The sequence below is a fragment of the Phacochoerus africanus genome, chromosome 8, assembly GCF_016906955.1.
Source record: "Phacochoerus africanus isolate WHEZ1 chromosome 8, ROS_Pafr_v1, whole genome shotgun sequence".
Taxonomy (NCBI): Eukaryota; Metazoa; Chordata; class Mammalia; order Artiodactyla; family Suidae; genus Phacochoerus; species Phacochoerus africanus.
Window position 1 is genome coordinate 111,678,358 of NC_062551.1, and position 15,615 is coordinate 111,693,972.

General features: G+C 38.4%; 1 pseudogene; it reads left to right on the forward strand.

The window, feature by feature from the left end:
• The first annotated feature begins 2,786 nt into the window (after positions 1–2,786).
• Positions 2,787–3,101, forward strand: LOC125134417 (60S ribosomal protein L36-like; annotated as a pseudogene).
• The last annotated feature ends 12,514 nt before the right edge of the window (positions 3,102–15,615 follow it).

The following is a 15,615-nucleotide window of genomic DNA, read 5'->3' on the forward strand; positions in this document are numbered from 1 at the left end:
TTAGACACATCTTAACTTGCACCACTGTGTGTAGCCGTGTGGTATTCTGGAGCGTTCCTGTGGTTGGCTCTGATAGAGCCAAAACTGACAGAAAAAACATGAGCGACTTTCCAATGTGAAAATTTCAAGGACTGTATTAGTTACAGTAGTAAAGTCTCATTGGTTGAGTGGCTGTAACAACCTCCAAAATGCATAAGGGTTCATGCCCAACAGAAAATTATTTCTTGCGTATGCCATGTCCAAACTAGGCATTACTATCCAGCAGGCACCTCTCTTTCAAGGGATGATCCACAGGGATCACCTTCCAACTTGTGGCTTCCAAGGTTGCTTAGGTGATGATCCTTTTCCCAACCAATCAGGAGGCAAAAGCATAGAGTCTGTCTTGAGGGAGGCAGCAATGGGCTTGGCTGGAGGCTAGCATATGCCGTTCCTGCTTCCACTTCGTTTCCTGGAAGTCAGTCTCACGTGCCATACGTGGGAGGTTGAGAAATACAGTTTAGCTCTGAGCTCAGGAAAAAGAAGAAAGGGATTTGGTAAATATCCAGCAGGGTCCCCCACGCTGGTCTTCTAAATTCATTCTGGTTACCAGTATTTTTTAGAACTGGGAACATTCTTAAGAATCAATGCATTCCACTACAAACTTGAATTGTATTCCATAGGCAGTATTACTACATTTAAGCGACCACTAAAGTTATTCTATATTAAACTATCAACTCTGAATCTTTTTTATGCATCTTTCCTGATCAGGTATCCTCCTCATTGTCTTTTCTCTTTCTGCCTGAAGATTTGAATTTATTCTTTGACTTCTGCTCATGGCCTGTCTCCAAAGTGCACCAACTGTAAAGTTCATTCAGCTAAGCTAGCCAGGACACAGAAGCAGCTCAATGTAATTCCTCCCTTAGCTAGGGGGGTTCTCTCCCTGGGGTTACATATCCATCCCTTGGTAAACCAAAACTGCTGATGCCCTTTCGTGAACTCAGGAGAAAGTGATGGGTCAGAGAGCTCTTCCTTTATCCTCATGCAATCCAGATGCTGACACCAAAACTTTGTGTAAGCATCAGCACAAACAGCAGAAGATGCAGTGAGTGTCAGTTGAGCTGCCATCAGGCACCACTTGATGTCTGTGGAGGCTGACATGGAGATACGCTTCTGAAAAATCCCCCTTTGGCAGTGCAGCAGAAAATTTCACATCTACCCTAAAATCACTTGCTGAGTGATTTGCACTCTGCCACAAAAGTTTCCATCAGCAGAAAGGACAGCTGGGGTTTGGGTAGACTGTTTGCTAAGACCCACAAAAAGAGATGCTCTCAAGTCTTCTTGGCAGTTCCTGTGAGGATCTTAATGAGGCACCTTGTCTGAAAAAGAAAAAAAAACAAACCCAGAAAGCAAAAGCTTAGATGCCAAAGTGATGGATGCATATTAGAGATATTGAGATAGCATGTGTGCAGAAATGATGTTTCTAGGGCACAGTCTGATATGCATCCAGATACTACAAGGGTAACTACAGCAGTTATGTGTGGCCTTGACAATCTCTGTCACCATCTGCCAATAGAAGCAAGGGGCCAACTGGAACGGCTCAGGCTCTTCCCACCCTGGCTGGGCAAGATTCAAAACATCGGCCACAGAGCCTGCCACACAGCAAAGGTATGAATCTCAAAAACCATGCACATTTTGCTGTCTCTTTGTCTGTATTTTATTGTCTCCTTCTTCAGATTACTCATGTTAATCCTGCATTCCACGTCTTTTCTTGCGACTTGGGACAATTCTCCAGCCTTGACCTATTGGTTCAGCCCACCTCTTCATTTCTTTCTGTGTCACCATCGTATTTTATCAGTTTTTCAGTCTAATTCTGTTCCTGTCTCTTATATAAAAACAAAATAACAACTATCCTATGGCCTGGATAACTATCAACACCAAATTTTATTATTCTGTATTTTGTAACTTTTTTTCGGCTGTACCCACAACATGCACAAGTTTTCAGGCCAGGGATCGAACCTGTACCACTGAAGTGGCCCAAGCCACAGCAGTGACAACACGGGATCCTTAACCACTAGGAACTCCAGTATTTCATAATTTAAATATTTCCTTGTTATCTCTTCTCTTTTCACTAATCTCAAGCATACTTTGTCTTTTATACTTTTCCCTAAGACTTAACTTCAGTCAGGAGGTAGCTAACTACTCTGACACATAAATAGCTAAAAATGTGTTCAGTTGGGCTATATGGAAATGTGCCTTATTCACTAAGGAAGGAGTCTGCCTAAAACGAGATGTTCTGAATGTGGTGCTTTAACAAAGCAGGTAGTCCTGGTGGAGGGAACACTCAGCATCTGGAAGACTTGTAGGAGAGATGTCTGGGGAAAGAGGTTTCTAGTGTCCATTAAGTAACACAGTAAAGTGACTCTTCTCTGCTTACATCTACAGCCATCACTGTCTCCTGATTTTTCTCAGAAACCATACAGAATTTTGTGGGAAGGTAAGTACTGTTGTATTTACAGTTTGTTCAAATAAACTGACAGTCATGTTTAACAGGATTTTTTAATTCAATGCATTAATATAAGTACAAAAGGCTAGAGCAACTATATTTAATTTACCCTGAGAATCCTAAAGATATGCATGTGCACTTCTATCAGGTTCTCAACTCATTTGGCTTACTTCATGGATATCAATCAATTTAAATAGTAGTTGCTCTTCCACATCAGCAGCCATTGCAGATCAGCCAATTAGCGAGGCCCCAGAGAGGATCCATTGCCATCTCAACCCTCAGGACCCCAGGGCAGCTTGAGGCCATGGCTCTGCACTCTCCCATGCCTGTGGGCCTCAGCAAGGGCCACAGGTGACCAAGAACGTGAGCAAACTGAGGCAGAGCTGCCTCGGGCACCTCACCGAGCACAGCAAGTTGGTGGAGGACAGGTTCCGGGAGCTATGCAGCTTTTTGCCTTATGAGGTGTGGGCCATAATGCTTCTCCAGGTCTCCAGGGACAAGTGAGCCCTCAAGTTCATCAAGAAAAGGGTGGGGACATACATCTATGCCAAGAGGAAGAGAAAGGTACTGAGTAGTGTCCTTGGCAGCCATAAGGAAAGGGGCAGCCAAGAAGGACTGAGCCCTCTCCTCTCTGTATATAATAAAGCCTTTTCAGGAAAAAAAAAATAGTAGTAGCTGAATTAAGGTTAAGGAATGGAGTAAAAAATCAGTGTAGGGATGAAAATAGCAACAATAGTATCTGTATAAATAAATTATTGGAGAGCAAGAGAGTTGAAAGCTCTACAGGAATTGGTAAAGAGTCAGTAGAAGTCAATACAAAAACTCCAGGCAAGAGTAGGCAGTAAGAACAGTTCTAAGTCCACAAAGGCTTAATAAAATGCTAACCAACAACATTGAGATTTATTGATCCCAGGGATATAGGCCAATTTGCAGTAAACTGCAATAATCAAAATGCCTCCACAAAGGCATACAATGAAAATGGACATGCATAATGTTGACTAAGTCACTGAAAGATCTTGGATGCCTATGAATCACTGAAAATGTGATTTGGCTCAGTATAATTTTAGGAATAAATGCATTTATTTCTGAATAAAGAGACTTAAAATATTTCCTTTTGCAAGGAGCTATTTTACTAAAAATCATAAAATTGTTGAGCTAGAAATGGTCTATTGCAGTACCAACATTGAATTGTTCATTCAGTAGAAAACATCAAGCCAGAGAGCAGAAGGTTTTCAGGGAGATTGGGGAATTTGAGACCTATGCTGTAGGGGGATGGAGCCTAGGGAAGGCATGCCCTCAGGTGATATCCAGAATAACAAACATGATTTGTCAAATTCCAAATAGGGTAAATCCATACCCCTGAGGCCACGTGGTCTGTATGGTCTAAAATCCAAGGACAACACCCAAGTGTGAGAACCAGAATAAGGTAATATTCTAATTTATCTCTTAGAATGTACAAGGGATCCTTGTGGTCTGGTCATCAAAGCTAGCAACCTGCCTCTACCCTCTCCCCCTCACTTCTTTTTACCAATAGGGAAAACCAAAGCTTAAATAAAATGGATTGCCCAAGGCCATACAGCTGGAAGCAGTAGAAGTGGGACTTATATTGAAGTTTTATACTTTCTGCACAACATTCTCTTAAATCTAAAAAGCAACCTCCAGGCAGATGTGCCTGAGGGCTCAAACCATCCAGTGATTCACTTAATTCTTTTCTTCCTTGAACATACATACCAGTAACCTGATGGCCAGAGGAGGAAACTCAGGTTAATCTCTGCTTTTCTTTTAATTCACTCTGTGACACAAGACACAAGATGTCTCAGACTAAAATGCCCTAGGTGTGACCATTACAAAAAAAAAAAAAAAGAGGTCTCTGACTAGATGGCTTCTTATTTTTGGACCAATCTTCCTTCTGAAAGGAAAAGAGGAACGCCCTCCTTATGGAACTGTAAATTACTTCAACCAACTAACCCACTATCTGCTATACTCCTACCATTCATACAGGCTGTGGTCTATCAGCCCTGTCGAAAAACAAATGGGTATAGCTGAGTTTGTCATCCTAAATTCAAATAAGGCTCTACTTGGATCATCTGTGAGCTGAAAAAAACAAAACAAAACAAAAAAACTAACCAAACACAAAATCTAACAAATGTTATTTAGTGCCTGATAATGGAAATAAGATATCACCTTGACCCCAACGAGGTTACAGTTTACAGATTATTTCTCCTTTGGAGGAAACTAAGTAATGACATTGTTCTAAATCACTTTTGTAAATATTCGACCTTAAAAAAAAAAAATCATGGAGTTCCTATTGTGGCTCAGTATAGCATCCATGAGCATGTGGGTTCGATCCCTGGCCTCACTCAGTGGGTTAAGGATTCAGCATTGCTGCAAGCTGTGGTCCAGATCCCATGTCACTGTAGCATAGTCCTCAGTGGCAGCTCTGATTCGACCCCTAACCCACATGCTGCAGGTGTGGCTGTAAAAAGAAAAAAAATCACACCATGTAGCAACAGGAAAGTGTTTTGTTGTACTGTTAAGGCACATGACAATTCCTGGCTCTGAATTTTTTTTCCCCATTTTCAGAAAAATCTTGACTTCTTTTCAGTGCAAAATAGCATCAGTCGATTTGCTTGATGTATTTGTATGAACTAAAAGTTTTATAGGGACGTTTATTATGCACTTGTTTAATTAGACCTTATGTCCTATATAACAAAGATAATATGCTAAACAAACTTTCTCTAAACTTTGTTTTTCGTAAATTATGAGCAAACAATCTTGTGGTTTAAAGTGGTCAGTGAAGAATATAATTGAACTTGACTCTCCTTGAATGTAACTCTGCACACCTGGTCTCAAGGTCATGCTCCTCTCCTGGGCAACAGACAGCAGCTGCTCAGCCGTGTTTTCCCTCCTTGGCTAATCACCACCACATGGGGTTTCTCATTGTGTATGATGATATTTTCTTATTCTCAGATTCATAATTATAAAGATGGGGATTGAAAACAACTGGCTCTTCATCTGCATTTACTGTCCTAGGTAGCAACTAAGAATTCACCATCCCCCTTTTTTCTCTGTTCTTTAATGATTAGAAAGTAATGTGAGTATGGTTCCTTAACTTTCACTAACCAAAAACTCTTTGAGGAGATTAAAAGTATGTGCTTAACTTTCTGAGTAAGTAATACATTCACAAGAATAAATCCACAAGTGCAAAATGGTTTAAAGAGTCCTTCTCCCATTTAGCTGAAGATTTAACTATATATTCACCTTCTCCCTATCCCCCCAATTACACCAAATTTATTACACAAATCACATAGCTTCGGAGCTTCATTTTCTTTTTCGGTTAACAATATATGCGGAAGCACTTCCATATTAGTATATAGAGTGTATCCTCAGTGCTTTGCTCTATTTTATTTTATTTTTGGCCACACCCATGGATGTGGAAGTTGCCCAGCCAGGGATCAAACACTGGCCATAGCAGCATCTGGAGCCACAGCAGTGACAGCCCTGGATCCCTAACCCACTGCACCACAGGGTACTCCCCGCAATGCTTTTGTTTAAAAAGTCCATAATTATGGATTGTTCCTCAAATATAAATATTTCTTGAAGACAGGTGTTTTGAACAGGGAACTTGAAATAATGAAACATTATTCCATGCCTATTCACAACAGAATAGCGACAACAACAACAACAACAACAACAAATGCCCCAGTCCTTCAGTTCCATAAAACACATACTACTCAATGCTCAAGGGTCAGGGAAATTATACATACGTATATACTTGAGAACAATGAACTGATGTTTTTGTAACTAATTTAGGTATATAAAACATCAATGATTGATTCTTCACTAATCCATCCACAGTGGGGAGATCCAACTTTATCACGAAGACAGCTAGAATAATTGGATAATCCTGCTATTTGACTGTTTTAAGGTGTGGACAGAATCAGTAACGTTAATTGCTCTATAAAGTCATAAACTCCTTAAGAACTGACACTTGTTTATAGCTTTACAGTGTACCAGACACTGTATTGATCTCTTTACAAAGATTATCTCACCTATGGAGTTCCCGTTGTGGCTCAGCAGGTTAACAATCTGACATAGTGTCTGTGAGGATGCAGGTTCCATCCCTGGCCTCCCTCAGTGGGTTAAAAATCCTGCATTGCCAGAAGGTTTTTGAGATATTGGAGAAACTCAGCAACACCATAGGCTAGAATGATCTCCTAAGAGCTACTGTTGTGTGAAAGACATCAAATGTAGCACCTATCGACTCACGGGAAGCACGATATGCTCTGAAAGAAAAAATAAGACAAAGCGAATTTGAATTAAACCTTCTCACTGCTGGGGGAGCAGTAGAAGCTGGAGTTTTCTCAGGTACTGAAAGTTTGATCTCTTTTTGGCCACTGTGTGCAACAGGTTGATGTGGGGTCCCAGACCAGGGATTGAACCCGGGCTGCAGCCGTGAAAGTGCCGTGTCCTAACCACTAGACCACCAGGGAATTCCTCAATATCATCCTTTTCTTACCTGGGAGAGGTACCAGTATATCTAGGCAGAAAAGCCTTTTAGATAGGGCTTGGGACTTTCAAAAAAGATTTGAGCCACTTTTTAAATAGTTTTGTTGAGATAAATACGATTCACACATTTAAAGTGTACAATTCACATAGTGCATTCACATAGCTGTGCAATCATTATGAGATCACTTTTAGAACATTTTCATCACCCCCAAGAGAAACCAGGTACCCATTAGCAACCACTTCCCAAACTTATCTGTCCCCAGCCTCCTGCAATCACTAATCTGTTTTATGTCCCTATAGATTTGTCTATTTTGAACATTTTATACAAATAGAATCATATAATTTGTGATCCTTTGTGAATTACTTCTTTCCCTTAGCAAAATGTTTTCAGGGTTTATCTACATTGTAGCATATATAGGTACTTCATTTTTTTAAATTACCAAGTCACATTCCATTGTACGGATACATCATTTTCATCAGTTCACAGTTAATCGACACTTAGGTTACTTTTACTTTTTAGACATTATGAATAATGCTGCTATAAACATTTGTACACACATTTCTGTGTGGATATACATTTTCATTTCTCTCAGGTACATAGCTAGGAGTGGAACTGCTGGGTTATATGATAACTCCATTCTAAACCTTCTGAGAAACCTTGAATGGTTTCCTAAGTGCCATACCATTTTACATTTCTATAACCGGAGTGAGTTTCAAAGACTAGTATTCCATGTTCGCTTTTTAAAATAATTAGTAGCTTTCCTTTTACCTGTCATTTTACATCTGTTAGAGTCATGGACCATGGAGCCAGGTTAAGTGATAAGGTTTCTGAAGGAAAATATATCACACATTAAAACACTAAAATGCTTCGTTTAAATATCTTTGGTCCCATTTTTGTTGACAATCCAGTCACACGTGTCATCTAATGCTTTAGTTATAATGAATTTTCTCCTCTGAACCCTTTCCAACAGTGTTCTTGGTGTAAGAAAACAATCCATGCTACCTGTGTGTTACCTCAATGCCAGTGGTTTTAGTCTTTGTGTCAATTTAACTGCTTTCCTGTTGCTTTTACAAATGTAACCTCTACAGTCACAGTTACATTTTGACAAGAAAATGAATAGATGGTGCCAAACAACAAAATGAAACAAAACAAAATTTTTGTGAAATCATGCTTCACTATATTATTCATTATCCAAGAAAATAAAAAAAAAAAACCAAAAGCAAAACTTAGCTCTTAGTTGTACCTGTGCTCTTTGTAATTTGCAAACTCCATAAATTTGCATCTCCTAACATTTAAGAAGATAGGCATTTTACTAATGTAGCAATAAAGTAATATTATCTTTAACATGGATTACAATTTAAATATATAGTTGAATATTATTTCTGTCCCATGTTAGAAAGCTATATACTTGTTAGAATACTTCTTTGTTTCTGGAATTCCTCTTTTAGTGATGTCTTTAGAACCCACACAGTACATTCAAAACAATTCCACAAAATATTGAGCGTCAACCATCTGTAAGGCACTGTGCAAAAAACTCTTTTGAAAGGAATTTTAGAAGCTATTATTCTTTTGAATGTGCTCATTGGAAGCAAATATTCCTCCATGGATGGCAGATTTGGGAAAATGGTCAAAAGTTATTCAAAGTCAATTCTGATGGATGAGGTAGTTAAGATCCATCAAGCACAGTGACATTCCTAACGGTCAAAATTATGTGTGACTAAATTTATGAGGCTGGTTTTCTTGAGTGGTTCATTAACCAGATTTGAAGAAAACTGCACGAGGAGTTCTAGCAATATTCAGAGACAATGATGAGGTGTGTGGTGCCAAAGTGACTGCTTTTCTTTGGCCATACCTTGGGCATGTGGAAGTTCCTGGGCCAGGGATCGAACCCATGCCCAAGCCACTGCAGTGACAACACCGGATCCTTAACCTACTGCACCACAAGAGAACTCCCAAAGTGACTTTTTAAAATTTTTTTTTTTAATTTTATGGCAGCACCTGCAGCATATGGAAGTTCCAGGGCCAGAGACTGAATCTGAGCCACAACTGAGACCTAAGCCAAAGCTGCAGCAATGCCAAATGCTTTAACCCACTGCCCTGTGCTGGGGACTGACCCCCACATCTCCACAGCGACCTGAGCCACTGCAGTCAGATTCCTAACCCACTATGCCACAGGGGGAACTCTGCAAAGTGACTATTTTAATGGCTGGAAAGCTTTGCATGTATTAGTCCTGGCATGGTTTAAAGACTCACTCATTGCTTATACATTATATAATGCCAAAAAATACTGGGCCTAGTAGAAACTTAGCCACATCCAAAGCCAGGATAACATCATTTTCCAGACAACTGCTAGCACACGTGACTTATAGTTTTCTGTAGCCAGAAAGGAGCTGGGGCTTGAAGGATACCTGTTCTAACACAGGAATTGACTGGAAGGAAAGCATTTCAACTGACAGATGCCTCTTCTGAGCTTGGCATACAGAACCTTCTCCAGGTGGCACTACTCATAGAAGTAATCTCGAAAGAGAACTTGGCTCTTATTATTTGTTATAAGATTGAAACTAGTTTAACAGAGCTTTAAAGGAGTAAATCACAATTGAGTGCTCCGTACTGACAACTTACTGCATTTCGTGTCTTCCTCAACTTCTTTAGACTATTCTCAATTTGAAAGCTCCTCTTTCATAACCTCGTCCAAGAAATGTAGCTAAGGTGTATTCGTTTCCTTGGGCTGCAGGCACACATCACCACAAACTGGGTGGCTTAAAACAACGGGAACTTACTGTCTCATGGTTCTGGACATCCGAAGTCTGAAATCAAAGTGTTAACATGATTTGTTCTTCCTGGGGGCTGAGGAAGTGTCTATTCTTTGCCTCTTTTCCAGTTTCTTGTGGATGTAGATGCCTCACTCCAATCTCAGCCTCCATCTTAACAGGCTTTCTTTCCTTTCTTTGTGCCTGTGTCCAAATCCCCCTCTTTCTATAAGGACACCAGTCACTGGATTAGAGCCAGCACAGTAAGACTGGGGACCTGAAATAAGATTCTTACCTGCTATTCCAGGAAAACAGAGAATCTGACTATTAATTTCTTCCTCAACTTCTTGTAGAGGGACTTTTATACAATCGTATTTAATAATTATTTATGGAGTAATGAATGATAACTGGCAGGGAGATCTAAAAATGCTTTAAGCTCAATCATGGGAAAAGTTATTACCAGTTATCTTTTCATCTCTGAGAATTGGGGATAAAGGTGAGAGAGTGGGGTCACAATGGCTCACAGGATTGACATCAACTCTAAAGAATGGGGAACTACACCAAGGACGCTTCACTTATTTCCCAGACTCTGATGCCATTAAAGGTCTTTAGATGCTTTGTTTCATCCTTCTGTGATAGCTGTGCTGGGGTGATGACATTTCATCTTGAATGTCTAGAGGCTTGTTAGCAGAGACCCTGTCACCGCCAGGGATCACAGCATTTTTGTGTTCAGTCCTTAGGGCACTGATCTCGACTGTACAGCTGGACTCAGCAGCAGACGCCACATGCTCTAACATGACAAGCAGCTGGATCTCCAGCCAACAGGCAGAGTTATTTTCCTGAAATGAATGGCAGTTTGCAAAGCAGAGCAGGGGGTGGCTTTTTCTTTCCTGCGTCGCTCAAATCAGCTCAACTTCAGCAATCACAGAGACCCAAAGAGAACAGAAGAGAAAAAAGTAGTTTATTTTGGCAGCACAGAGCTAATGTGTGTTTAGAGCAGGTGGAAAGGAGCAGCCCAATCTGCCTAATCTAGTTCTGCAAAACTGACAAGAGGCAGGACTGAGTATAAAGCAAACACAGGATGAATGAAGATGATAGGTAAGGTAAACCACGTAGGCATACAAGTCAACTCCTGGCAGTCAAAGTACTTTTATACATGCTCTCTGTGAGCAAAATTATCGATATAGGGTGGCTTTCACTTTTTTATCCATCTCTCTTTGTGGCAGGATAATCTCTGTCCCAAAAGCTGTAAATCAGGAAGTGAGCAAGAGAATGACTATAGGCTTCAAACCAAAGTTTGATCTGAGACTTGAAATTATCAAGGAAATGGTGGCTTTGTTTCCAGTTGAAGTAGATGCCTGCCTGCCTGCCTGCCTGCCTCTGGATTTGAGCAGTGCTACTGGCAGTTAGAGGGACATCTCCCCTTTTATTTCTAAACAAAGTAAAATATCAGTGAGTCAAAGGATTTTTTTTTTCCATTTATTGTTAGATATCAGTGGCTCGTGGCACTTCAAGCCACCGGGGGTAGGGGATGGGGAGGGAAATGTAATAGTCTGCTTTATGTCTAAGGGAATCTTTTGAAACATTGTTTTCCCAAAAGTATTTCAACCCTCATGTTCCTCTCTCCTAGTGAGAACTGAATGAGCAAACATGTTCAGGGAACTGTTTCTCAAGTAAAATATTTTACATGTTAGAGTTTATTTATACAAAGCCATTCAAATTTGATGAACTGGGCCAAAAAGACGAGCAAATAGCACATGAAATGCTTGCTTTATAGTCATGGATATAGAGGAATTATTTGTAGTCCTGACTCTTTTGAGGTCTCTGATATTTGGAATGTCACACAATAGATGGGAGCAAAATAATTATAATTCTAACCAAGACCAGCCAGCCTCAGTGGACAACAGAATGTTGGTTTTGGGTAATTCTGTTTAATTATAGAAGAGTGGAGAGAAGAAGCATATAGCAGAAATCTGCCATTAGTAAAAATTTTGACCTGGTATCACAGGACAAGGTCTAGCCAGAGATACAATGCTTTCAGTGACTGGAGAAGAGGATCTCAAGCCATGGTAACCATTTGGGCTTTATACTCTTTCAAACATACAGTCTACTTTAAGGTAAATTTTGCACAATAATAATAAAGGTCTCTCACTGGTAAACAGCTCACTGGAACTGTTCCAAGTGGAACTGTACAGAAAGGAGCAGGTATCATTTTAGAATGTGCACAGAATATATGTGTGTGTGTATTGTATAATAGGGGAAAAGAATCACACACTACATTACTAAAACCAAATTCTGGACCTTTGTAAAGAATACAATTGTTTAAAAGAAGATAAACTTTGATATGTCTGATCAAAGGAGAAAAAATAAATATATTGATACTCATAAATAATAGTCTTTATCTTCATAAAGAGGATTAAAAGTATTAAACTATATAAATATGTATTTATCAATACATTTGAGAATCTAGAAAGTCACTGTTTCTTTCTTTAAAAAAAGTACATCATCAAAATTGACTAAGAACATTCCATAAACTCGAACAAAAATCTTTTAAAAATGATAGTCAAAGGCTGACAAGATGTACTTCTGAAGAAAAATCAGTTACAATGATTTTGTGGGTAAGAACTTCAAAATCATTAAGGAAAATATAGTTTCTAATATGAAAAACAGAAAAAGAGGGAAAGTTTAACTCATTTTAAAACCTAGCATTGTCTTGACCCTGAAACAAACAATTGAGAAGCACAAAAAGAGTATATAAGCATGGATGCAAAACACACACACATTATTTTCAAATAGAACATAGGGATTTATTTAAAGAATAATATAGGAATAAAAATATTTTTCAACATTAAGGGATATAAGGTAATATATGTGATAAATTACTAATAATAAACTATAATAAAAAGATATAGAAAAGAATTTAATAAAGTTTACCATTCATTCTAAATAAAAGCTCTTAGAAAATTAGGAATAAAAGAAAATTTCCTTAACCTGATCAAGAATAATTACCGAAAACATAATTTTTGATAATATTAGAAACATCATCACTGAATTGTCAGGCACAGGTAGTTTGGCTGCTATCATCATTAATATTCAGCAATGTTAGCACAGATTCTTGCCAAAGCAATAATCCAAAAAACATAATGTGGAAACCTATAAAAAGATGAGATAAAGCTAATGTTAATTTAGATTCTAAGAGTTTCTGCCTAAATACACAACTAAAAAACACACGTGGCCAGAAAGAGGATCAACATAGAAAAATCAAGCTTTCCTACAGTGCAGTCAGTAATAACCAACTAGAAAATGCAATCAGAAGTTTAAAAAAAAATGGGTTCCACTGAGAGCACAATAAAACCATAAGATATCTATGAACAAACTAAGAATAAATAGCAAACTACTTGATGATTATTTTAAAAGCTCGCTACAAAACAATATAATAAAGATAACGGGGTGTGTGTAGTCGATATTACTAGTTTTCCAAAGAGGTGGTAGGAACTTATCTACCTTCCCCCTGCATAGTGCCCTAGAAGGCCACTTTCTCCCCAATACTTTCTATTACCTTAATGATTTGATTTGCATTTTCTTGATGATGAATGAGGTCGAAACTTCGCCATTTTAAAAACTTTTATATTTAGGTCTATAATTCATCTGGAATTGACTTTTCTATATAGTATGAGATAGAATTCAATATTTTTTATCACATTATCCTATGGGTCCAGAACTAAATTTTTGAAAAAGATCTTTACCCCCATATATCATAGTCGCTTGTATGTTATCATATACATGAGTCTATTTCTGAACTTCACTATGTTCTACTTGGTTCTCTCTGAACCAATTTAACACTGTTTTAATTGTGATAACTTTAAGTCCTGAGATTTAATAGTGTAAGTCTTCCAACTTTATTCTTCAAGACTGTCCTTACTGTTTGGGGATTCTCACTTTTTAAATATATATATATATATATATATTTTTGTCTTTTTTTGCTATTTCTTGGGCCACTCCCTCAGCATATGGAGGTTCCCAGGCTAGGGGTCCAATCGGAGCTGCAGCCACCGGCCAGAACCAGAGCCACAGCAACGCGGGATCCGAGCCACGTCTGCAACCTACACCACAGCTCACGGCAACGTGGATCGTAAACCCACTGAGCAAGGGCAGGGACCCGAACCCGCAACCTCATGGTTCCTAGTCGGATTCGTCAACCACTGCGCCACGACGGGAACTCCTTAAATATATTTTAAAAGTCCTCTGAGATTTAATAGTGTAAGTTGTCCAACTTTATTCTTCAAGACTGTCCTTACTGTTTGGGGCTTCTCACTTTTTAAATATATTTTAAAATGATAATGTCTATTTAAAAAATTCTTTTGGGGAGTTCCCATCGTGGCTCAGTGGTTAACGATCCAACAAGGAACCATGAGGTTGTGGGTTCGATCCTTGGCCTTGCTCAGTGGTTAAGGAACCAGCATTGCTGTGAGCTGTGGTGTAGGTTGCAGACGTGGCTCGGATCCTGCATTGCTGTGGCTCTGGTGTAGGCCGCTGGCTACAGCTCCAATTCCATACCTAGCCTGAAAACCTCCATATGCTGTAGGATATAGCCCAAGAAATGGCAAAAAGACAGAAAAATTTAAAAAAAAATAAAAAATTCTTTTGGAGTCTTAATTGGGGTTGCATTTGATTTAATATTAAGTAGGAGAAATTTGGTTTCTTTAATGTATGAATCTTTTTTTTTTTTTTTACAGCAGCACCTGCAATATATGGAAATTCCCAGGCTAGGGGGTTGAATCCAAGCTGCAGCTGCAAGCCTACAACACAACCACAGTAACACCAGATCCCAGCCACATCTGTGACCTACATCACATCTTGCAGTAATGCTCTATCCTTATTCCACTGAGGCAGGCCAGGGGTCAAATCCACAACCTCAAAGAGACAATGTCAGGTTCTTAACCCACTGAGCCACAATGGGAACTCCCTTTCAATACATTTATTAAACTCTTCCTTAATTTCTCTAAAGTTTTATAGATTTCTGTGTACAAAAATTTATAAAATTGTATTTATCCCTAGGTACTTAATTTAATGTTAAATAATGGTTATTTCATTTTTAGTTGTTGTTAGCTTGTTTGAAGATACTGACCTTATGTCTAAATTTACTTATTAATCCTGACAGTATGTCTATAGAATATTTTGGATTTCCTACCTCAACAATGGTGGGTTTTAAGTCTTCCTTTCCAATTCTTATATCTTCTATTTTGTTTTCTTGCCTTATTGCACTAGCAAAGAGCTCCCATATAATGCTGAATTGAAGTGATTACAGTGGTAATTCTTATTTTATTCTTGAACTTAAAGTTTTCAATATTTCTTAAGTTTGATGATAGTGATAGGACTTCTGTGGATTGTTACTTGATTAGAGAAGTTCTCTACTCCTTTACTGCTGATTCTCTGAGCTTTAATTGTAAACAAATATTAGATTTGATTAAGTGACTTGTCTGCATCTAATCAGTTAATCATAAGATTTTGCTTCAGTGAATTATAGTATTTGATTTTCAGATATCAAGTCAATCTTGTGTTCTGGAAGTAACTCAACTTGGTGGTGATTATCATTTTATATTATCTCTAAATTGAGTTTAATTTCCTAATACTTTGTTTAGGATCCTATATCTATATTCATAAGAAAAAATTCCATGTAATTACTGATGGTATCCTTTATACTAATTTTTACAATCTAAGCTGGGCAATGTATCCTCTTTTTCTATTCTCTGGATGATTTTTTACTGTAATTTATTTCTTAAAAATGTGTAAAGAATAACTGCATAATAAAAACCCAGAGATTTTTATTATGGGAATGCTATAAATGGTAAATTCTATGTCTTTAATATATA